The 25,294-nt window shown below is 38.1% G+C and overlaps 1 long non-coding RNA gene across 1 annotated transcript in view; it reads left to right on the top strand.

Moving 5' to 3' along the window:
* The first annotated feature begins 2,010 nt into the window (after window positions 1-2,010).
* LOC105854758 overlaps window positions 2,011-25,294 on the top strand; it is a 33,911-nt gene continuing 10,627 nt past the window's right edge. The window contains exon 1 of the long non-coding RNA XR_001146279.1: window positions 2,011-2,162. This is a non-coding gene — a long non-coding RNA (uncharacterized LOC105854758). The remainder of the gene's footprint in view (window positions 2,163-25,294) is intronic.

The following is a 25,294-nucleotide window of genomic DNA, read 5'->3' as shown; positions in this document are numbered from 1 at the left end:
CAGGTGAGCTCGCCCGGCGCCTCCGAGGCGACGGGGGCTGCAGGTCGCCCGGAGTTGGAGCCCCCGCGCATGACCCGGGAAGGGGCCCGCGGCTCCTGCCGCCCGATCCGGGCTCTCGGCGCCTGGAGTGGGATCGCTCCTCGGGGGGTGGGGCGGGCGGTGAGGGCACCTGGATCGCCGACTGGGGATACGTGGGACTAGGGGCGCCGCGGGGGTGCGGCGCCGGGGTCCTCGCAAAGTTGGCGCCCACGCGCGCCCGGGCGGGTCTCGAACGCGGGTATTAGCGCCGGGCGCGGCCGCGATCAAAAAGGGCCCCGGGTTCCAGGTCGCGCGGTTCCGGTCTCTGTGGCCGCCTCTTTCCCTCCTGGGCTCAAGGAAAAGGGGAAAAAGAGAAAACTTGTCGACCTCCGGGAGGAGTTCGCGAGGCGACGGAGAGCGTGGTGCCCACGGTCCTCACCGGGCGCCGGAATCTCGTCGGTGATTGCAATGGGGTGCATTTATTTATTTGTTTTTGTTTTTGTTTTTATTTATTTATTTATTTCTTCTCTGCGATTTTCACAAAAAGGGTTGTGCGACTGTCCCCATCTTAAGGGGAAGTTGAAAGTGAAGGGGGAGGGGGTGCTCTATGAGAAACGCTGCCGTGTGTGTAGAGTTACACATTTCCGGAGCACACTGCAGATTATATTGGCATCTCTTCCCAAAAGTCACTTTGATTCAACTTCGATGAGTTTCTCGTAAATGGCAGCTTTTACGTGGTGAGAGGCGTGAGGAAACAAGCTGATTTGATTTCCAGTGGGAGTCTCAGCCAGAAGCGTGCCTGACTTTTGAACCCAGATTTGATAGTTTTGCTAGTATAAAGTTATTTTCCAATTTTCCTGCTCCCTAAGTATCCTGCCTCTTCATATCCGGGTTGAAGCAGTTATGTAGGATGTATCTCGTTTCGTTTTCTTCAGTTGTGTTGGGTCCATTCTCCCTGCTTTCTCAGTTCTTTCAGAGAGGGAGAGTTGTAAATGGCTAATGTATGAAAGTGAAGTGTGCTTAACCTCTGAATAGAAATCAGCATGTAAAATTTGTTCATATACAGGAGCTGAGAACTTCAGTAATGCTCTTCAACAGTATTCTCGAGAATTAGTAACTTTGCCTTGGCACGAAGGCAAAAAATTAACTTTGAGTGGAGATTCTGAGCAATAACTTGCCCTCTCTCAGGGTGGGACACCTCCAGGGCTTTGAAATAATAATGCCCTAAGCCATGGCTGTGCTTTGGCAGCAGACCCTGTTTATTTTCTTGATTTTAAAAGGAGAGAAGACACTCTAACCAAAAGAATTGCCTCAGATGTTAAGTGCTACAAACTATACTTTGAAAGTACCAGTTATGGTCTGTATATCCCAAGTGGCATTTTGGTAGGGATCTGTATTGTTTAAAAGGTGATTGTCAGGTGTTAAATGGATATCCTTTTAAAGGTACTTGTTCCATGGACTTAGCATCATAATGCTGATTTTGAAATAGTCTTTAGTAGCTTAAAATAATCTTTAATGTGTAGGAGAAAGCATCACTGCCCCCTGTACCTGTTCAATTTAAATGAGACTTTCTGTCAGTTACTCAAAGGAAAAAATTTATGGAACAGTGCTGGACATTTTATAAAGTAGTAAGACCAGGAGAGACTGAAAAGACTTTAAAGCTTGAGGTGCACCTGAAAAATACTTTTCTGAAAGTTCTTGATTCAAGTGATAGAAAACACATAAAAATATGGGCCTTTATGAACGTCAAAAAATGTGCTTTGCCAACCATATAATTTAACTCACAGGTGCATTCATTGACACAGGTGTAAGTGTTGAATTTTTAAGATTTTTAAAAAAAATTGACTCTTCATGTTATATGTAGCAAAAGAACATCTTTTGGTAAATGTTAGAAGTGGTCTTCCTTGTGTGTAATCAGTTCTACCAACATGTTATAAAGAACTCAAGATTTATCCCTTACTAATGTTTCTTTCTTTTCTAGGGAGATTTCTGTGGACAGAAAGAAGTAGCAGATTTTAAACTATAACAAAGCTTTATTTAAGCTATAACAAGACTGATTTGCACTTTGAACTTACATGACCTTAGATTTGCTGATTTACTCAAGTCATTTGATTCCTGATTTCTTTGAGAGTATGAAAGTCTAGGTAAGAAGCTTGAGTGTTTATTTAATAATAGTTCTCTGACACTATCAGGGATGATGAGAGAGGTAGCTGTGTGGTGTTTACCCTGGACTTGTGATGTGATGGGGGGTTTCTTTAATAGGCTTTTGAATAGTGCTGTTCCTGGAGACTGTGGACCTCTAGGGATCCATGGATGGGCTTTAAGGGATTCCTGAACATCCTATAGTTGTTAAACAGCTTAACAATACCCACAACCCTCAGACCAACTAACACCCTATAGTTGTAAAGGTGTGTATTTGTGTGTATGTGGGCGCTTGCGTGAAGAGGTCTACACTTGTTTTTTAAAGGAAGTCCAGAACCCACAAAATTCAGAGATTTCTGCTTTTATTAAATAAAATTGTAGTTAGACTAATTCTCAAGAGAAAGGCAGGGAGAAAAGGTAAACCTTTGTGCTGCATACCTGCCTTTTACAGTTGTTTTTAGTCTAGTCATGTGGTCTTAGAGGTACAAAGCACTTTGATTTTGTCCCCACAGCAAAGCATTTCCTATCAGTTGATAATTCATGCATACACATAAAGGGCTTAGCATGACAGTCCTGGTACATTGTTGTAATTTAAAAATTTTACTTAAAGATGTAAACCAGTTAGATGATTAATAAGCAGAATTGAGAGTGACAGCCAACCCTTAGGACAAGTGGTTGATTTAGCCCCACTATCTTATTGCTTACCAAAAATCCCAAAATTTGACTAGTCTAACAAAATGTTTGTGCCGTGGCAAGACAGCAGAGCATGATGGGGAAAATGCAATTTCTGATTCAAACAGACTTAAATTTAAATCTGAGTTTTTTCATTCATTGTAGTCATATAACCTGCCAGTTCCTTGTCTAGATAATGCTCCCACAACTAAGTACCTCTCTCCGTTTTTCTCAATAGGAAGAGTTTGGAATGGAACTGTGTTTTCCTTACTTAATTTCCTTACATGACGTTGAAGAAAGAGAGGGTTTTAAAAATAAATAGAGGTCAACACAATATTTATAATGGCCATTAAATTAAACTTGCTTCTACCCATTCGAAGGCCTTGCCCTTTCCTTCTCATATTTGCCTTTCTGCTTTTGAGTAGGTAATGGTTATGAACAACAGCTTTAATTCAGACCTGTCTAAGTTTTCTGGAAATCTGTGCTCAATTTGAGCCAGTCTGCCTCTGAGTTTGGAAAAAATAACTATTAAATTAAGTGACCACTAAGTTTGCTCAGTTGGTAGGCCCCTAAAAAATGCTCAAAGGTAGCCATTTGAGAATCATTTCATTCTCAATTTTAGGTGACAGCTATTATACCATTTCAAAAAGAAAACCTTTGCTCATATTCACTTCCACATAAAATGGTCACCTTTTGGGACCATTTTAACTCAGAAAAGCCTTTCACACCATTCTGGTTATGTGGGCTGGTAGCTTTTATTTATAGGTCCTATTAGAATTGTGCAGTGTTCTGAACAGTGGCATTGTGTCCTCTGTTAGCTGGTAGGTTACATCTGGATACTAGGTATGTTGGGGCCAAACCAACAAACATACACAGGTGAAGCGTGATACATTCTGATATGACATGATTTTATGGCCTAGAAAACTAGTCAGTGAACTTTTTATAAAAGACAGAATAGTAAATATTTTCAGTTTCACTAGCTTACCCATGTCTCTCTGCTATACCCATTCAACTCTGCTACTGTGTCTTGAAAACCACTATAGGCATAGGTAATTGGTTGTGGCTATGTTCTAGTAAGACTTTGTGGCCTTTGATTTTATAATTTCATTGGTATTTTTTTCAACCACTTAATATAAGAACCATTTTAGTTTCATGGTCCATGCAGCAGCTGGTTTTGGCCCATGTTCAAGCCAAAGTGTGCTGACCCCTCACTTAAAGGACCCCAAGTCTTAGAGGTTTGTGGCATCACCAAGTGTTACCACATGCACACCCACATCCACTCACCCACACACACAGAAAGCTTTTGTCACCTCAAGTATTGACTGGTTTTGATCTTGCTGCCCCTCTTTCCTCCATCATGAAATTCCAGTTGATTCAGTTGTTATAGTGTGTTAATATGTGGCCCTTAGCACACAGTATAGTATTACTAGTTACTTTATTGCTAAAAATTTTCTCACCCTGCCCACTTTTCCTAGAACTTCATGATAGCATCCTTGGCTGTGTGGTGGGTTTGAAGGGAATCAGTGTCTTTGAAGTTGTCTTACTATTCTAGTTCCTATCATCTTCTCTGCCCTGAAAAGAAAATAATTGATATTACACCCTCAGGCTGCAAAGTAGACATTCTTACCTTAAGAAAATCCCTATCTTGGCTTCTCCCACCTCCATTCTGCTTGATGTTTGGTTAAATAAAGTATACAACGATTCCTCTTGTGTTCTAACCCCAGGAGATTAGCTCTTGGGTTGGTGTGTACAGAGCATGTGAATGTAGATGTCTGCATATAATTTCATCTGACCATCACTGAAGCTCTGAGGACCATTGCCTTTAGTGTCACCTTTTTTCTCCCTCTTGTCCCTTCTCTCTTGGCTATTGTATAGGATGCAGATTGGGTGACTGATAATGGCTACTGCTGATTATTCTCTCTCTCTCTCTTTTTTTTTTTGGCCTTTCTGCTATTTAGCATTCTTTACTAATTGCCTTGTTTTGCAGGTATGTTTTTTCTCAAGTTTAACTTTAAAAAAAAAAATCTGCTGAAAATAAAACTAAGCGTTATTAGGTATTTTAGGATTCTCCCACCCTCCAAATGAAACCTAATGTACTATCAGAGGCATGAATTGATAATTATTTAGAGATAAAATGTTAGAATATTTTGCCACTTTAAACATTATCAGAAGTGTAAAATATGTTCTTAACACTTGAAGGATATATCACAGAGAAGCAATTTGGTCAAGTGTATGAGACTGCTTACTGTCCCCTTTTTTTCACAGCAAAACATAGAAAGTAAATGTCTACTAATGAAGGATTGATTCATCAGTTAGGATCTATCCTTACAGTGAAATACCGTGCTGCCTTTTAAAAGGTCAATGCAGGTCGATATTTATTGATATAAAATGATGCTTAGAAAAAAGATTCTCGCATGAGACTGTGAATAATGAGATTTTTTAAGACTGATAAAAGTCTCCTATATATTGAAACCTGAAAGGAAGTATCTGAAAGAATAACACCAAATAATAAGACATTATCTTTAAGTAATAAGATTATGGGTGATCTTTCTCCTTTGATTCCTTAATTTTTTTTTCAACTAGTATGTGCTTTTTTTTACAATCAGGAGAAAATAATAAAACTCTTAAAGAATACACATAGTGATCTAAGATCTGTTTGTGCCTAAGTGAGCCCTGATTCCCTGAGACGGCTAATTCCTTGCACAGTCAGTGTTGTTTTGAATGAGAAGTGAAATACATTTTTTTTTAACTTTTAAAAATGTTTTCTATATTACTATAAGCAAGAATAGTCTCTAGGTTCTTTCAACAGGAAAATAAATTCCATACAGAACTAAATAACAATTTTCAGAAGAAATTCACTGAAAGCATACACATGTGCATCTGTGCTCATACTACTAGCTTGTTATGCCCCATTTCTTGCTGTGAAGGAACTCCAGACCCCCCCTCCCAATCCAAATTCCTGTGACATCATAAGGAATTCATATCTGTGGAGGGAGTAGAGGTTAGTGGTTAAAGTGGGAGCTCCACCACTTACTGCTTTTATCCATTTAATGCCTTAGTCCCTTTTTCTGTAAAATGTGGGAATACCTTGATGAATTCTTGTGAAGATTAGATAAGTCCAGGGCTTAGCCATGTGTCAGACACTTAACAGTAACCGAGGAAGAAGTGGTGGGAGGGCTGAGGGTATATAATGGTGACTGTAATGGCAGCAATACTGTTGATAATGAGTTATAATAGTAACTGCTACTATTTCCTCCTTTGTGGATGAGGCAGACCCTGTTTGACACATTTACCACCTTAAACCCTCTAAGCACACCACATATGTTGACGAGGATGTGTGTATGACCATAACATGCCCTCTTTACCCTAGTAAAGTAGCTCAGTGGACACTATCCAAAAACATTTTCAGGAGCTACTACTCACTGATGTCTGTAAATATTTAGTTATTCACTAACACTGGTGACCTATAGCAGGCCTTTCCTTTTGACAGCAGGTGGTGAACTTTTAAAAGTTACAGTGTATGGCAGAAAATTCCAGACAAAAAAACTTGTAGGAGAATGCTTTGATTTCCACTACTTGAAACATAGTATTTTTGTTTCATCCTGCTTCTCTTAGCTAGTTACCTACAATTGTAACTCTACTATGTTTACATCTGCATCGTGTGGTGTAACCACCATAATTTTAGAAAATTTTCATTTGTTTTGGCTGTGGAGTATATTCTACCCCCTCCAGAATTCCCAAATTCTGACTGAGATACATGCATCGCAGTATTTCTGTAGAATAAGAAACATTGACCTGGTCATAAAGAATGAGAAGTGTAACCAAATTTTATCCTGACATAGTTATTCACTAACACTGCTAACACTGGGACTTTTTTTTTTCTTATTTTGCTAGTAGGAAATAGATGAAAAAAAAAGTTAGAAATAAAATTCATGACTCCTACCTATCAGTTACCTATTGCTGAGTTAAACACAACACACTCCAAAACTATGTGGCTTAAATAATGACCATTTATTTGCTCACGGTTGGGGCGAGGTGGTTCTTCTGCTGGTCTTGCCTGGCAGTGATCATTAATGTCACTGTTGTTTTCTGGAACCTCTCTCTTATTAGAATTATTAGGTCTAGGGATTTGTAGCTGGGAAAGCCCATCTGAATGCCTTTGGCCTCATCTTTCAGCAGCTAGACCAGATATTCTCACTCTTCTCTCATGGAGGCACTGTGCTTGAAGAGGGAGAGAGCTGCAATATTTCTTGAGTCCTAAGCTTAGAAGTCACATAGTATCATTCAGCCACATTCTGTTGGTCAAGGCAAGTCACAGGTCCAATCTAGATCTGTGAAAACAGATACTGGCTCTTCATGGGAGGTGCTGCAAAGGATCTGTCTGCAGAGGAGGGGTGGGGTAGGAGGACATTTAGGAATGAGGGCATTGTTGCAGCCATCTTTGCAAGCTGTGTGCTCTTCACTTTTGTTATGCTAACCAAACTCTTTGTATACTGTGACTGATAAATTGTGCCATGATGGCAGTCTCTCACTGCTTTGCTGTGTTAGCTCTTGCCTTCCCATAACAGCTACTGGATTAACCTCATTTTAAAGTTATGATGAATAAACTTCAGGAGTTTAATAAATTGCCTAGATCGTTCACCAAGTTGGGGCAGATCCTAAAAGTTAAGCAAGGCTTATCCTTTTACTAGTGCTTCTTAAACCCACTGCTAAAGAAATTTGCATGGAGGTGGAAGCCTAGAGTGAACAGTGGGAAGAAGCATATTTTTAAAAATTTCAAAAGAAAAACTATGTTAAAATTTTATTTGAACTTTTTGTTCTACTCCATAATATATCTGTCCCATTGTTTTGTCATAAAATTAACAGTTTAAATTACTTTCCAATCAAACTTAATCCCTTAAATCTTTGAGAAAATGGATTTTTCATGACTCAAAATAGTGACGTTTTTGGTTGTAAGCAGTAAAAAACTAAACTGGCTACTTTATGCAAAAAAGAAAAGAAAGGTTATGTGGTATAACTCCTAGAATTGACAGTCGAGCTGAAGAACCAGACCTCAGGATGAATCGAATCTAGAGCAGTTTCAAAGATCTGGATAGCAAGCCTCAATGTAGTCTTCTCAGCTTGCTGTATTTAATCCTATTCCCTATAGAAAGTGTGTCTCTTAGGCCCAGACAGGACTCTGACAGATGACTGGCTTCCTGCTTCTCCAAGGAAGTACTTGGGGGGTGAGGATGGGGGGGAATTGTTGATTCTAGCAGAAGAGGGTGCAGAACAGTAAAACTGAGAAATGTCCACTATCTTAATGATTGTGTGTATATTATCACATTTAATATTTGCAGCACCTTAACAACCCTCAGGTACCCCTTTTTTCCAAGGCACTCTTGTGGATCTTTCTATGCTATCTACTTCTGCTTAAGCTAATCAGCACTTACCACTCTTAAGTTCAGTAATGTTTATTCATTTTATTTTTATTTTTTTGGCATGGTAACCTTCTCTAAAACATTTTATGCATTTCCCTAATTTTAAACATGGACTGTAATTTTAACCATTTATTAGTAACAGGGTCCCTGTTAATATCTTACCCAGAGCATAGTGATGTCCCTAGAACCCAGTGGAAGAATAGTTTATAGTCCCTGCACTGTATTTGTTTTTCTATCCTCTGATGTCTAGCTACTTTCATTGTAAGCTTTCCAGTGCTTTAAAATAATAAATATCTTATAATTCATAGGGTGAAAGTACCCACATTTATATAGCTTTATATAGTATAAGTTAAACCCTGTCTCAAATGTTAGAATGTTCAAATATTGTGTGATTTTATTCAGAACATTTTCATGTATATACTTTGGCTTTTATACTCTAATCTTTGGAAGTCAAAGATGAACACTATTTTCAGCTAAGCAAATAGATTAAAAAACATAAGCATTTTGCCCTACAATATATAGAACGGTGGACAGGGGAGCCCAGGAACTTTAACTGCCCATTCCTTTGCTAAAGGCAGGGCCAAAAGGGGCTGCAGAAGCCCCTTTTCTGGTTTCTTAGGGTTCCAGTCTGAATTGGAGATGAGAGACTTATGTTTGAATCTATTTCTGGGGCCATATCTTGGTGTGTGAGAGGAATTTAGTACTCACCAGTCATTAGCAGCTATTTTTGTTTATTCTTGCTTGGAGGTCCAGTATCTTTTTATTTGTCCAAACATAGGCAATTGAGGAGCCCATTTATTTCACCTCTTCTCACCATGAAAAGCTGGTTTTAAAGTACCTCTTGGAGCCCTTCAGTCTGGTTGTTTTACTTCCCTGGCATTGTAATTACCACCTTGTGGTGTAGTCACTTGTCCTCCCAACCCTTGAACTCTTCTTTTAAATGGGTCTGCTGTTTTCTGCTGTTCCGGTCCACCAGTACAAGAGGATTATAGAGTAGCACTTGACACTTTCGCTCAAGTAGGGTCTGTAGGCAGTGTCCTAGTAGTAGTAGGGTAGTATATTAGTCCCTTTCCCCCTATGATTTCACTCTAGTCTGATCTGTCAGTTTGACCATAGTGGTAATAAGGTGATTCTTGTTTGGCCAGATGTTGTTTTGCAAATAGAAATATCCCAAATCTTTTTTGTAATTTTGAGAATCATGCCCTTATATTTAACACTAGTTTTTAAATAAAATCTGCCTTTTTTTTTTTTTTACATGTTTCAGGCACTGCTTTCTATAGCTTCTTAGCATATTCTATGAACACCTCAAAACTTTCTTTTTTCTGCTTAGCTCTTTCATGGTCACAGTTTTGCAGATGATTCAAACCTTTAGAATACTTCAAACCTGAAAAGAGAGTTAGCAAAGTTTAACATTGAAAAAGACATACTTTTCTTTTATATTTTATTTATGTTAAGTTTTAATGAACTGAACACAAAGGCATTTTTAGTTTTCTGGCACATAACTCCTCTTACCTATTCTAAGGAGGGATATTTAAGACATCATTTTCTCTCTCTCTGCTCCTCACCCTGTTGATTATTATTGTTCTGCTAGTTATAACTGTGTATCACTTGGAAATCGAAGTTAGAAAATGGACCATTTGTCATTACATATTAGGATAGTATAAAAGGAATCATTTGTTCAATTTTACTAGCTTCAGGAAGCTAGTAAAGGTGTTTACGGTTTCCAAGGTTCTCTGCTAACAAATCTTAACACTGTAAGACAGTGAATAACACATTGACTGTATAATGAGAAAGGTAGCTCCCAGAGAATATGGTAGTCCAGCTTTCTGGTTAGAACTAGCAGTGGCACCAATCTGAAAGATCAGTTGGCATAGTAACAATAGTCGTAATGGGCAGAAGGTAGGTTACTTAATGTGTCTATTCCTTTGGCTAACAGCTAGCTTTCTTTTCCATAGATCCAGTGTCCAATATTAAATCAGCTATAGAATGGAAAATTTTTGTTGGCTATCATTTGTAGTGGAAGAAGCACCAGTCGGATTTTTGTTTAGTCTCAGATGTTATTTGCATATGTTGTCATCTGTATTATGTTCTGGGAGAGACAGATCACATTATTTATTTGTACTAGGAATAATTCAGAGTATAAAAATAGTGAATTTTAACTTTGAAGAATCTAAATTATCTTAACTACAGTCATAATGTGTACCAGAAAAAAAGTTCATAAAATCATTGCACTATTGAAAACAATAAAATATACAAAAGCCAAGAAGTGTAATTTATATTTTGAATTTTGAAAGTTTTATGCATTATGTTCTTAAGGAAAACAATTTCCTGAATGCTTATAGGGGCTTTATTAAATAATTTCCCCTGATGGCAAGAATATAAGTGTTTTTTAGAAATTTTAGAGAATTTCATAAATCTATAAAAGGAAATAAAAGTTGCCTTGCTTTGCTACCCCAAGACACTACTGTTGACATTTGATATAAATCCACCCTGTTGCTGATAGTACCCAACAAATATCCTTTGCAGTGTGCTTAGAAGTAAGGGGTAAAAGGTGATAAAAATGGGCATATAGTGAACCAAGTTTTGTTAATACCTCTGCCTCTCAAGTGTGTTGCCTTCAGGATGAAGAGAAGGGCTTCTTCAGCAGGATGGAAGGAGAGAGCTGTCTGCCCTTGCCAGCCTATGGCTGAAGGGTAGCATAGCATTTTCTGTGTATATTATGGTCTGTCTGCCTCTGTCTTAGCAACTCTTTTCTATTAAGTCTGAATGCATGCTGCCTGCACAGGGAGATATTTGGCACCCTTGTTGACATAAGCACATCAATTATTATTAATGTCCTACAAGAATTCTTTAGATGAGCTCATGTTCAAAAGAATGCCCCATTATTCAGAAATATGGTAATATTCGGGTCATTTATGTAAAAGAAGGCAAGGTGGAGAGGTGAGAGATTCCCAGGTGATTTCAATTGGCATATAACCTCAAATCCAGTCATCTTGGTAAGAGAAAAATCCAAAGGAGCTCAGAGCAGATTATGCCATAAGCATATGCCAGTCCTCTCCTGTGGAAAAGAAAAGTGCTAATCTCGTCAGATTTGTTAAAGAGACAAGTCAGCAAGCTGAACAAAGTAGTGTTTTCTCATTCTGCTCATCTTTTGCCTTGGCACAGAGGAATGATTTATCCTGGAATGAAAGTGAAAAAGATGATCATAGGCAGGTGGTTAGTAAAACAAAATGGTTGGCTCCCTCCCCTCCCCCCTCCCCCCAGTGTCTGGGGTAGGGCTAGTGGTAAGCAGATCCTCAGGTCTGAGAAACCAGCAAAGTGAAGTAATACACAGGGCAACTTTCCCAGGCAGTGGTACAGCTTTTTGGTTATCAATGTAAAAATACAATCTTGACTTTGATTCTGAGCCCCTCAGAGAGAGGAAGCCTAGGGAGAAGTAGGAAGTGGCATCACTTTGAAAAGTTTTGTTTTTGACATCTTACAGATCTCTGCCTAGAGAATTGTGTTGCCCCCCTGTCCACTCTGCCAACTGTCTTTCAGGGGTTCTCATTCCCTGATTAAGATGTGTCCTTTCTGCCTAAGAAATGCAAGATGTGAAGGAATTACTTTGGGAGATGAATAACCATTGTGTTTAGCTGCTCACATGCAAAAGAGAGCAATTGCTGGCTTTATGAGTCGAGTTTGAGTCCTTAGGTCTGGCAGGAAACAGTCTGACTCAGATAGTTGGACACTTTAATGAAGGGATTATTTTCAGAGGAGTGGGCAGAGTTAAAGGTGACATGGCATTCCTTTGCCCAGAAACTAACAGCAACTGGAACTATCATTGCCAGGTCCATAGGAGCAAACAGAAGAAACAGCCTTACTGGAGTCCATTGAGAGAGCTGGAGCCATAGAGGAGGGGGCCTCTGACAGGAACGCTAATCTTGGAGGGATTCTGCCAGTGCCAGAAAATGCAGTGCAGGGCCAAGAGGGAAAAAGGAAGCAATCCTCTCCACTCCCACTTACTTTCTCTTCTTTGATCTCCTTCCAGTGCCTCCTATTGGGTAAATCCATCTGGATAACTGCCTGTTAACCCAGTGAAGCTACCCAAGGAGGTCATTCTTTGGGGCACGCAGTAGGCCAGAGTGGTAGAAATTGGCATGGGAGTGCATCAGCAAGCAAACAGAAAATTACTAGCATTCTCTAGTGACAGTCATAATTTCACTACCTACTGTCATCTCCTGAAATCCCCATGTGAACTATGGGGATGTGAACAATTGTATGTGAACAATTGCATGTGAACTATTGATTATGATTCAGTTTTATCCTTAAATTTTTTTTTACTTATTTATACATACATGCATGTACATGCACACCCATGCATACACACATACATGAACTGGGGTGCAGGCCAGAAGTGTGGGGGTGAGATGATTCACCAGAGAAAGACTGTTAAACAGAACAGGCCGATCTACTGAAATAACACTTATGAGGGGAGCAGAGGGTGAGACAGAAGAGGTCTGCCCTGGGTCACCTCCCTGGCTGGGCATTGAACTCTTGCTGAAGTGGCTGTGGATAGCTTCATAAGTGCTGTACTGTAACAAACCCTTGTGCCACCAGGGAGGCCCTCAGTTTTATCTTTTAATATAAATAGTCTGAACAGTTATCCTACCATAACTTATCAGAGCAGTTAAATATTCAAAGAGAATTTGAATAATTTTCAAGGGAATTGGAAAATTACTTCTATTGGTGCATTTTATTCTTGATTAAAATGAAACTAAGATTTTCATATATACGTGAATTGTAACAGCAATTTGTCCTAAAATACAAAAAATGTACTTTTAAATCCTTGCATGTTACTGCTTCCAGTCTATTTAATGTAAGATAAATTGGTAAGAAGAGTCTGCCTCAGCCAGTATAGAAACACAAAACAGGATTTACACTTATTAAAAGAAGGTCTTTATAATCCATAGCTTTATTGAGCATTTGGCTTTGAAAGATAGAAAAAATAAATAACTGCTCAGTTTTCCAGAAGCTTAGACCAAACTGAAATAGGTTCGCACCCAATTATAACAGCTTCTTTAATAGAAGGATCAGCTGTGGATTTAAAAAGAGGTGAAGCAGTTTCTTTTCTCTTTACTAGATGGTCTCTCATATGACTTAACACATATTTATCAAATTGCCATGTCTTCGAAGTACAGATGTTACAGTGATCCCAGTGGCCATGACCTCAGACCACTGGGATCAGAATGAGCTTTTCACTACTGTTCCATCAAGAGCAGCCCATCTTTTGGTGTCTTCCCATTGTTTCATAAATCTTGTTTTTACCCTTTCGTGGGTCTCTGCTATCCCTACATCTCTGAGCTCTGTAGTTACCCAGACCTCTTACTTCCTCATAGCCTTTGCTGGTCAGATTTCTTTGCCTGGAGTATCTGTTGCCATCCTCACCTCTAAACACCTCTTCTGCCTTTGGAGCCCAGTTTAAATGTCTTTCAGAAGAGCTCCTGCTATCCCATCCAGCAATCTTGGTACTTGCTCTAATGTACTCTGCTCTTCAAGCTCTTTTTCACTCATCTGTGTAAAGACTTGGTGATTATCTTCCCTACCAGAATGAAACAGTGAAAAAAGTGTGCAGTTTGTCACACAGTGTATACTTAGTGCAAGCATTTTTGTTCAATAAAGAACTGTAGATGTAGAAGAAAGGAAAAGAATTGGTTCTAAGCACAAACTCTTACACCAGCTTGGTGAGCTTTGGTATTTCGCTACTTGGAGTCTGAATTTTTATATAGAGAGTGGGGGTAATGGTGACAATGGCACTAAGCATGTACCAGACATTGTAGTTCACCTATTACGTCCTTTTGTCATCCTCAACACAGTGAAATGACTTGCTTGAGGTCATGTAATTTGTAAAGAGAAAATAGGTTTAAATCCTGGTCTGCTTAATTCTAACCCTCCCCCCACGCCCCATCCTTTTTTATGCTGTTGTAGTGGAGCCTGCAGGGAAGAAAGCCCTTGACAGGGTACTATAGCCGCCTGTGCTGGGGATGATAACATTCACTAACAAGCAGGCTAAAGATCTCTTAAACCAGTTTTAGTGAGTCCATGTGGCATTAACTTCATGTAGATTTAGGACTCTATAAATTGACTCCTGAAAAAGTTAGCTGGGTTCAGCAGCAAAAGTACCACAAATGTCCTGAGGCAGTAACTCAGGCCATTAAAGGCTGAGCTAGGAGTTGCTACTTTCAGTTAAACTCTGCTGGGAGACCCTGTTGAGCTCTAATTATTGAAAGTATTTTGGAGCAGGAAGTTACAATTTGTAACCCCTTTTGGGTGTGTCCAAAGCCCTTCTCCCACTTTGCATTTCTGTAGCAAAGGATGCATTTTAACTGGTACTTTTCCTTATACTGTAGCACCCAACTGGACAGTGTTTGAAAGAATCAGTGTCAAATAAGGAATGAATTTTTATGTTTAGTTGTGTGGCATATCCTGTTGTTGTTTGGTATTGTTGTTCTGAAAGGGTAGATTTCTCAGCCCAGATGAGAAAGATGGCAAAGATTACCCCTCTAGCCTCAACTTTCTAATTTGGAAATTAAGGATAATTAAAATAGCTACCTCATAAACTTGTTTTGCAAATTCACACCTTTCCTGGCACAAATAAGCTTTAGGTAATGTTACTTATGTTTGTTAATCTATCCTCTCCATTCTCTCCCCTTCTGAATGAATGTGCCTTGTTTATCAAAAATGGTTGGGACATGGGAACTGACTTCTGACTTTTTTTTTAAAGATGATGGTTCACAAAGATGGTAAAACTGGCCAGGAACAAATAGGCTGTGTTCCTTGGGGGAGCAGTCTAGTGTTTCCTAGATATGTTTATGGTGAAGTGAGTTAATATTTATAAAAACCATTGTGTGCGATCTTCCATGCATTCTCCATGTCTTTGCATTCTCTGAGAAAGAAGTTGGTTCCCTTATATCTGTGTTACAGATAAGGAAGTTATGGTCTTTTCTTTCTAAGATGTTATCAAATAACTGTAGAACTAGACATTAAACCATGTGCTTATCCAAAACATTTTGTGCCATTGGTATAGTAAAGGCTTGACTTATCTTCCATCAACCACAGCACCTCTGCTGGGAGGGAAAATGGGAATAGTGCTCTTACTTTTTTTCTTATCTATTGCATTAATTGGACACACCAGGCATGGTATCCTCCCTAGTGAATATAAAGGGCTCAAGAAGTATTTATTGAATACTGTCAGATTGTGTGAGGAGAAAGATGACAGAAAAAAACAGTATTAAGTGCTAGCAGTCTTTTTTCTATTAAAAATAAGTCTGAATTCACTAAAGATTTTATTAGTAAAGCACAGAGTAAGTGTTGGAATCTGAGGTGAAGAATTTTTCTGTGTGTGTTGCATGGGAGTAACTCTGGTTTATGTGATTCAGAAATCTGTTTGCTTCCCACTAGGTGACTCCACTGCTCAAGAGATCGTCTCATTCTGTCTATGTGTTGGGCTGGTTAGTCAGTCTCAAAGAAAACTATGTGTAACCTTAAAATATACAAATCATAAAAAGGAAGCTGAAGTTACTGCTGTAAACTACCACTAATATAATTTAAAGCTATAGCTGATTGGTATTTGTGTTTTCCTTTGGCTCAGGTAATTAAGAGTTGACATAAAGGAAGTATCAACTTAATGGTGGTAGGGCGGGCATGGGGGGAGGGGCGAGAAAGAGGAAGACCTTATTGTATGTATGTTGTATTTAATTCCTTTCCCTCCACCAACAATAGAATAAAAAAAAATCTTCATTCCCTTTTTCTGGAAGAACTTCATTATGATAAGATATTTAGCAGCCACATGAAACTGAAAAATGGGCATCGAGATGATAGTTTGATTATAGAAGCATCCTCTCCATGATTTAGCATGTTATAGTTATACCTCAGAATGAAGACACTGAGAGAGAAGATTATATTGATTTACTATAGAAGTAGTTATGTCGAATTTTTTTTTTTTTTAGTATCAGACACTAAAAAACTATTAGACCAAGTGCCCAGATCTTAGTTTCTAATACTAATATATTCTGTAGTAAAAGTAATCAGATATAACTTAATTCTGTGGCTGGAGCAGAGAACACTCTAGTGATTGGTTTGTCACAGATACAAAGCCAACTAAAATAATTCCCAGTGGTAAATAGGGGACAGTTTTAGCAACAATACAGCAATAGATTAAACTTAAGATAAGAAATAAATATAAACATACAATGTACACAGGCTAAAATAAATATTCATATAAAAACTTAATATGTACAAAAATGTGTAATATCAATATAATAATGTAAAACAAATGTCTGTAAGTCTATACCCATATGATTGAATAGGTAAGCAAAGAGAAAGAACAGACAAATCCGCCATGTGGAAATCCAGATGATTTATGTCAGTAATCTGTGAGAGGAAAAATAACTATCCCTACCTTAAATGTGGGCTGTGCATAGTGACTTTCAAAGACTACAGCATAGAAAGGGTGTAAAAACAGTAACTTGGGTGGAGAAACCTGATGAAACACAACCTCAGTCAAATGCTCAAGTTAATGTGAATAGTGAACAGTGATAAATAATACACTTGATAAGATATTATGTGAGTGACTCTTCACTTCAGTAGTCTTGGTCCCCAAACTTCGTAATCCCATTATAATCACAAGAAAAACACAAAGGACCAACAGCCAAAGACTTTTACAGTATACTCAAATAGTAAAACTGTTGTCATGGTCATCAAAAAAGGAGTCTTGAGCAACTTTCACAGTGCAAAAGAGTAAGAAGACATGACATCCAAACACAGTGGGGTATCCTAGATGGAGTCCTGGATCAGGAAAAAGAGGCCAAAACCTAGAGAAACCTGAGTAAAATATGGACTTCAGTAGTAGCATGTCAGTATATTAGTTCACTAGTTGGGACAAATGTAGCACACTAATGTAAAGAAGTGCGTGGGCAGGGGAAAATGGGTGTAAAAGATACAGGAACTCTGCAGTACCCACAACTTCTCCATCAACTTAAACTCATTCTAAAATTTAAAGTTTGTTTAAATAAGTGACTATGGGAATGGCAATCGATAGTTCAAGTTTAATTTTTATCATGATGAGAACCTGAAGTAAATAAAATAGCTCTTGGTGTTCTGGGCTAACTGTGTAAAGTGGTTTGACTCTGCCTTGCTGTTGGCTTAGAAAGCCATAACTGCAAAAGCAGAAAATGCAGTATTTCTAAAATGTTCTGTGGGGTTTCCTCACTGGCATGGCTTTTCCCTTCTTTGCTCTGCCCAGTAGCAGTCGCTTGAGTGGCATTTGCTGTCCTAGTTAATCAGAGGGTAAGAGAAATGAAAAACTCTCCTCTAACCCCCTCCCACGAAGTTTCAATGGGCACTGGAAATGTAGGTCAAATTGCATCACCTTAGAAAGGAGCTAACAGGAAGGTATTTACGAAGTGCTGCCAACCTCTCTTTAGATTCCGAGTCATGATGAGCCAGAGTTGAGCCAGTTTAGGTGTGAGATACACCTTAACTGAAAGTTACATTTTAATCAGTGATAAAAAAAGATCTCAGTCTAAAACCCTAGTGAAAATAATTTCTAATGGGTTTGTTTAATTTGCATTTACTTTCCAGCTTCTGGAATTCTTTGTTTTGTTTATTTGTTTATAAAAGGCTGATTTTTAATATTTATATAGTAGAAGAAATGGGGTATAGGCCAGAGGTATGGGAGGTAAGAGGATTCACCAGAGACAGAGTGGAAAGCAGATAAGGCGGATTTTACTGAAACACATTGCTGAAGGGCACAACAAGTGAGACAGAAAGGTGCCATATGTGGCATCCCTGGCTAGGGATCAGACTCAGGCCATAGTAGTGATAGTGCTGAGACTTAGCCTCTAGGCCACCAGGGAGGCCCCTCCTTCAGTCTCACTCATTATTGGTGTATGGCAGTAGTTAATATTAACTTAAGCAGAGTTTGAATCATTACTGTGTATATATTTTTAAAAATCTTCTTGTTGGATAATCACATAAGCCCAATGTATTTTACAAGTTACATAAAATCATATGTTCAATGGAATCTTTAGCATTAGAATCACAAAAAGATTTTTAATCTTTAAATTTTCTATATTTTAAGCAAAATCTTACAGATTTTAAGATATAAGAAGTCTTTAAATACATGTTTTTATTTTATTTTTTATATATCATGTGCCATCCTGTCTTTGTAAGGCATCCAAATATTGACTGCTAAAGTGGTCCATATTACTGACATCTTGAACAGTGAGTATCCCAACAGCTAAACCACTCCGGAAATCTTCATTTCCACTTTCTCCTAAACTTGTAAGGTAATCTATAGGCTCATTTGTATACAAAATGGGAAGCCAGATGATAAAATATATTTGCATAGCCTTGGATAGAATTTAAACTTCTAGGCTGAAAAATTATCCTGTAGAATATATTTATAATCCAACAAACTTTAGCTATTTTTTTAACTTTGTATTTTGAAACAGCTACAGATTCACAGGATTTATAAAGGTAACGTGTGAGGCTCTGATTACTCTTCACTGTTTCTCCCGTTGCCTACACATTACCTAACAATAGTGCATTATCAAAATCAGAAAATTGCATTGCTATAAAGTATATGTGCATTCTGTGTCACTTTATCTTATGTGTAGGTTCATGTAACTAATGTCATAATCAAAATCCGGAATTATTCCATCTCTGCCAAAATCTTCCCCTTACTGTTCCTTTATCCTGACAGTTCCTAATTCCTGGTTACCACAGTTTTCCAAGTATAATTTTGTCATTTTGGAAATGTTACGTATCTGTAATCTTTGGAGATAGACTTTTTTCACTCAAGCAGTGTTAAGGGAATTTTATTTTCAAAAGAATATTTGTTTTGCATTTTAAAAGAATATTTGTTTTTAAAACAATTTGGTAACCAGAGTTTGATTCACTAATTTTCAAACATGTCATTTTTTTCTTTATTTATAATTGAAAAAATATATATATAGTAGTTTATTTTTACATCATTTTGTGCCTTTTTCTGTCTCAGTTGTAACCCTCGTGGGCTTCTGATCACCAAATTCCCCGTGTGCCGTCACCATAATCCAGTGCACTTCTCCCCCTCTCCATTTTTGATCCCATTCCCTATTCTACCCCCATAAAATGTCTCTGGTATATAGTTGTTATTATTATTATTTTCTCCCCTGGTCCTTTATACTCCTGCTATGAGTGAAACCATCCGGTATTTTTCCTTTTCTTTCTGGCTTGTTTCACTAAGCGTGATTGCTTATAGCTTCATCCATCACACATGTCATTTTTTTTTAACTTGAGTGTTCTATACTCTGTGTTGCTATGTTTCAACAGCAGTTAAAGTCAGATGTATACAACATACTAGCTGATGATAACATTAACTTCATTACCTTCTGTTAAGGGTGATACCTTGAAGTTCCAGAGAAAGTTATGCCAAGAAAAGCCCACCCTGTCAACAAAGTAGATATTAAATTGACATACTGAGCAGGATTAAGATGTCCAAATTTATACTTTAATTATGCCAGATAAGATAACTGACCCAGATTCATGTTCTATTTCATCTTAAAAAGAAATCTCAAAGCAGACTTTTACAAACATTTAAATGATCCACAATTAAAATATTTAAACTAATTAGCTCATGTAAAGATCATGTCGCAGAATGATTATATGTGATTAGTGTGAAATGTCACTATATGAAAACCAGTGTCTGTACCATGTTAATAAAAGTCTTTGAATGTCTTGGGTAGGCAAATGTACTTTCATAGATAGAAGAGGGCTGGGAACAAGTCACATCTGAAGAAAAGAAGTTCTCTAACAATATAAAAGTGATTATAGTTGCTGTAGAGCACATGTTAATATTTGACTATCAGTAATAATCCCATGGCTCTTGGGATTTCATGTGACCAGACCCAAGTGAATAGAAGGGGAGGCCCACGGCACAGTTCCTGCAGCTCACCAGCAGTGAAGGTGAAGGATGTGAAGCCCTGGCTCTTTGACTTGCACAGATTCTTTTCCTGAAGGTTATGTCAGGACGAATCTTTTATAGATGGCTTAGTCTTATAACTGACAATTGATCTTTATTGGCCTCTGATGCCTAACATTTTAGATGGTCTTCCTCCCAGATAGGAAAGTATTCTTTGTAATTAAAATCAACCTCTACTTATGAGCCAACCACTTTTCTCCTGGTCATTTTTGATGATCTTTAAGCACCATAAGATTTACTTGAAGTTATTATTGGGATAGAAAAGAAGAGAAATTATCATTTATTGATCACCAAATATATGGCAAGCACTGTACTTAAGTGTTCATGTACATTTACATATGTAATTACAATATTGAAAAATTACATTCATGATACTCATGAAGTGATGCATCTGAAATAAATATTAGATTAAGTAACTCTTCATAGCAAATCAGCCAGTTTTCTTGGTCAGATGTACTTGAGGCCTGTTGCCCAAAACACATTATATGCATCATCTGTACATATATGATATTACCTGACTATTTAAATAAATATATACATTTTTATAGTCATGACAATATACGAAACTATGTAAGGTAGGGTTTTAAGACTTACTCCCTCCCTTAGCAACTTTCTGTTCCGATAAGAAAGTAAGTTTTTATAATTCTTAAAAAAAAATCAGCTAACTACAGGAATGAAAACTGTTTAACCTATCGATACAGTTTGTATAGTAAAACGGTCCATAATTAATTCTCAAATCTTTCAGATTATGAATGTTATGAACATTCAGAGGAATATTACTTATCTCTGGTTCTTGGTTTTTGTCACTTGTAAAATGCAGATAAATGAGTAAACTAATTATTTCCTTTTACTTATTACATGATCAATAAATTATGGCTGAACTGTTGATAAAAATTGTGATAATAGTGACAACAATATATTGTATTAGAGTAGGCTGGCTGCTGCAGCTACCATATGCCCAAAAAGCTTAGCACAGTACATATTTCTTTCTCATTCGAGGCCCAGCTCTGTGTATGTTGGCTAGGAGGCTCTTGCTTCACCTCATCGTTCAAGTTCTCTTTAACCTCTAGGTGGTTGATGTCTTTTTCATTTGACCAGTAAGAGAGACTGAGAATCATTAAGGAGGTTTGTATGGATCAAGCCTACACATGGCAGTCAATATTTCAGTTAACATGTTAGGGTTCAGTCATAAAGGTCTGTCTTCCTATAATAAACATTGGGAAATTAAACATAATTCTGTGCTCAGGAAGAACAGGTGAGCTATAGCTTATCACAAATACAAGAGTCTTACCACAAATAATATTTAGAAAGGCTTAATAGAAGACAGGAGATTTTTCCTCTGGATCTTTTAGAGAAGAAAGTGAAGGTTACAATAGGCTGCCTAGTCTATCTTCAGATGGGACTATTTAAAGAGAAAGGATCAAAAAAAAAAAAGAAAACCTGAAAGCATTAATCTAAATCATACATTTATCCCACTAGTTGCTGCCTTTGCTGTAAATGATTTATTTAGTGGTGACCCTGGGCATGCCATAGTTTTGGCCTACATTTGCACACTTGTAGTGATGATTAAACAGGACAGTACATATAAGTACTTACTCTGGGATACTATGATTCAGAGCTAAGTGCTTGCTAAGCTATTTATTTAACGTCTTCTCTAAAGACCATAATAGCTTAGCAAAGAATGATTTGATTTTGTGTATTTATATGAATTTTAGAATTCTATAAACCCAGGTCAGTAATAGATAATGTTTCCCTTGCAGAATATTGGGGGAGAAACACACTCTTTTCCCCTAGGCTTCCTTCCTCCCAGTCCAACCCTACGTTGACTTTCATTGACATTGACATTATTTGTACATTAAGATGAGTATAAGAGAACTCTGTATCTATTCCTCCTTCCCCTTTCCTTTGTGTTGGAATCAGTAGGTGAGCTTGACTGGAATGAGTTAAGAGTAAATGCTGGAATAGCTACTAATTGCTTAGACCTAATTGTAAGTCCTTAGCATGGCAAGAATATCCTAGTCGAGCCATGTATTAACTCTATGATAGATGTCAAATCTGTAGTTCCATTTAATCCAGTTGTATTTAGCATGAATTTATTAATACAATATTGTACCTGTGGGATCAAGGATGAAATGTTGCAGACCTTTGCCTATAAGAAGCCCACTTAGGAAGGTAGTGACGACTTGTAAACATTTAATCTGAGCTGGGTTTTGAAGACTGGATATGAATTGGAATGTAGAAAGAGAGAAGTTCAAGTGATGTCGGGTGTGGAAAAAGAGCAGTGGTGTAGACTGCCTCCGTTCTACTCCTTACTTGCAGAAAACTGAGAAACCGTCAGTTTTCTTTGAGTCACGAAAAATAGTAAATGTTTCTGCATTACAGACCAAGGAAGATTAAGTGAGATGATGCATGGAAAGAGCTTATGTGCTATTATTACTGGCCACATAGTAAGTGCTTAGTAGTTGTCAGCTGCTGCCACTCTTACTGTTTTTATCTTGTGCTTTTGTAAATCAATTGCAAGTCTAATAACTTGACAGAGTCAAATTGGAGAAACTGCTGGGAATTTTATTATATTTTGGTTCTCTCTGAAGCTAATGTGAAACAGTATACTGTAGTTCCCTTAGCTAAAAAGAAAGGGAGCCCAGTTAACCTTAGTGAAATCTGTGAGAAACAGCATGAGGTGGGAGAGCCATACCACCATTATGAAATGACAAAAGGAGTGAAAAAAGGCTTTGGAGAAAGGAGAGGACCTGAATGTGTACAAAAATATAGAAGCTCTCAGAAATGGAACCTTTTTAAAGAATGTTAAGACTTCATGTAATGAATTTCATGGAAAGTTGGGAAACCCTGCTACGATTACAAGGGTGAAAATGTATCCCTAAAACCTATTTTTCCCATTTAAAACCTATTTTTCCCATTTAACAGTCTGCACTTCTCTTTGTTTACGGGTAGTGAGTGTCTATTTCTGAACCCTTGGGCATTCTGCGGGGCCTTGTTTTCTAACAGAGTTGTTGGAGCCCTTCATGAGAAGTGGCCTCTTCTCCCTCTTCACTGATTATATTTTCAAGCTGTCATTTGGTGGTCAGTGGCGCAAAAACTCCAGTTGACCTTTGAAGAGGGGATACCCAACAGCACAGTTAAAAAGACAGGTTGTATCGAGTATAGAGTTTCATTCTTAAATTTACTTTACCAGGGAGAAAGCCTATCAGGGTGAAAGCAAGGTGGAGGTGAGGCAAGAGAAGAGTGTAAACGAGGGATCATATATTATTTATTTCTGGAGAATATTCCTACATGTGACTTAGATTTAGATTTTTGGTTGTGGGTTTTTTTTTTTTGCTTTCCATTTAAGAGAAGAGACCTAGGAAAACTACTGAGGTGCAGGAGACAGGCCTGCGAGGAAATAAGGATGCGTTAGCCTGATGTGTGATCTGAACATTTGTGCCCAGTGACTGGAAACAGCTTATGGCACAGCATCAGCTAGCTTTCCCATTTAATAACAGTCTGCACTTCTCTTTGTTTAAGGTTAGTGAGTGGGTGTTTCTGAACCCTTGGGCATTCTGCGGGGTCTTGTTTTCTAACAAATTTTGGTGTTATTTGCCTCCTTTTAACAATACCAATGTTTTTAACTGTCTTGAACAAGATTATTTTAAACTCAGAAGAGAGGAACCTTTTATCCTACAGGTCCAGCTAGTCTTAATACTGTAGGGGAGAAAGAGCCTTGGGCCGCTTTGGGATATACCTAGAGAAGAAGGCCCTAGAACCCCCAAGTCGAAACTGTTTTCTTTCCTTCTGTTTTGGGGCTTCTGTTTCATTCTGTTCCTGGTCAAATTCATTCTGAGCAGCACAATTTGTTTTGTCCTTGTTTACTATTTTGTTCCTAGCCTGAGAGCACTTGGGGGCAGCTTGCAGCCTAGACTAGAGTAGTCCCTCTTCATCCCTGTCTCTATTTCTAAAGAGAACAAACTGAATACCTCAGTTTAGGTCATAGATCCAGCTTTGGTCAAAACAGGAGAGGAGTTTGGAGTCCCTTGTACAAATGTGGCCTGGCATGGGGTTGAGAACTACATTGTGCTTATGTAGCACTTACAAGAAGTGGGTTAGATAACTCCAGAAAGAAAGCTATCTTCTAGGATCTCGCCTCCCCCTCCCCAACTGCCACCTCACCAGTAAGAAAGTAAATGAATTAGACCCTCCCTGGTGGCGCAGCCGGTTAAAGCACAGCACTAAGAAGCTAAAGCCACTTCCACATGAGTTCAATCCCTGCCTGCCCCGGAGGTGACCACATGGCAAGGCAGACCTCTCCTGACCCGCCCGCTACTCCCCTCAGCAGTGTACTTTGTCGATCTGCCTGTTCTGCTCCCTGCTCTGTACCTGGTGAATCCTCTCACCCTCCGCATCTCTGCCTGTACCCCAGTTCTGTATAAATAAATAAATAAATCTTTAAAAAAAAAAAGTAAATGAATTAAAGTTATGCTTTTGGGACTTTGAAGAACATTCAAGTTATGTCTTTTCTTGTAGTTTCCTTCTCCCATCTCACCTTTAGCTGGCTGTCATGTAAAAGAATGCTTATTATATAGTAGGTGGGAAATGAATAAAAGCTATCAAGTTTTATGTTTCTATTCTTAGAAGATGTTCTAGCTTTTGAATGATTTTCTTTCTGCAAAATAAAATTATGTTGCTGTTTAGCAGCTTGGTGTACTAGAAAGGAACTAAAGAACACTGAAGGGTTCTATTCAGTTCCAATTTCAAGCCTTTTTTTTTCTAGTAATCTTTAGCAAATTTTGACCTCCTTCAATCTGTTTTTTTTTTTCACTAGTAAAACGAAGCTCTTTTGAAGCTACAAGTGTTAGTATTTAGCAAGAAGGTAAAAATGACAAGCTATACAAACAAGGAAGTTTTTTTTTTTTCCTACTAGAGTAGTCTATCCCAATCTAAGCAGAGAAGGAACTGTTTGTAAATACTTATTTTTAGTTACTACCAGTACCATTTTTTATAGGAATGGGGTTTCCTTTAAAAAGCACACAGAGTAGTTAATGGAGAA

The sequence above is a fragment of the Condylura cristata genome, unplaced genomic scaffold, assembly GCF_000260355.1.
Source record: "Condylura cristata isolate star-nosed mole 26May11 unplaced genomic scaffold, ConCri1.0 scaffold00004, whole genome shotgun sequence".
NCBI lineage: Eukaryota > Metazoa > Chordata > Mammalia > Eulipotyphla > Talpidae > Condylura > Condylura cristata.
Note: the sequence above shows the minus strand (reverse complement) of the source record. Positions and strands in the feature narration are given on the sequence as shown.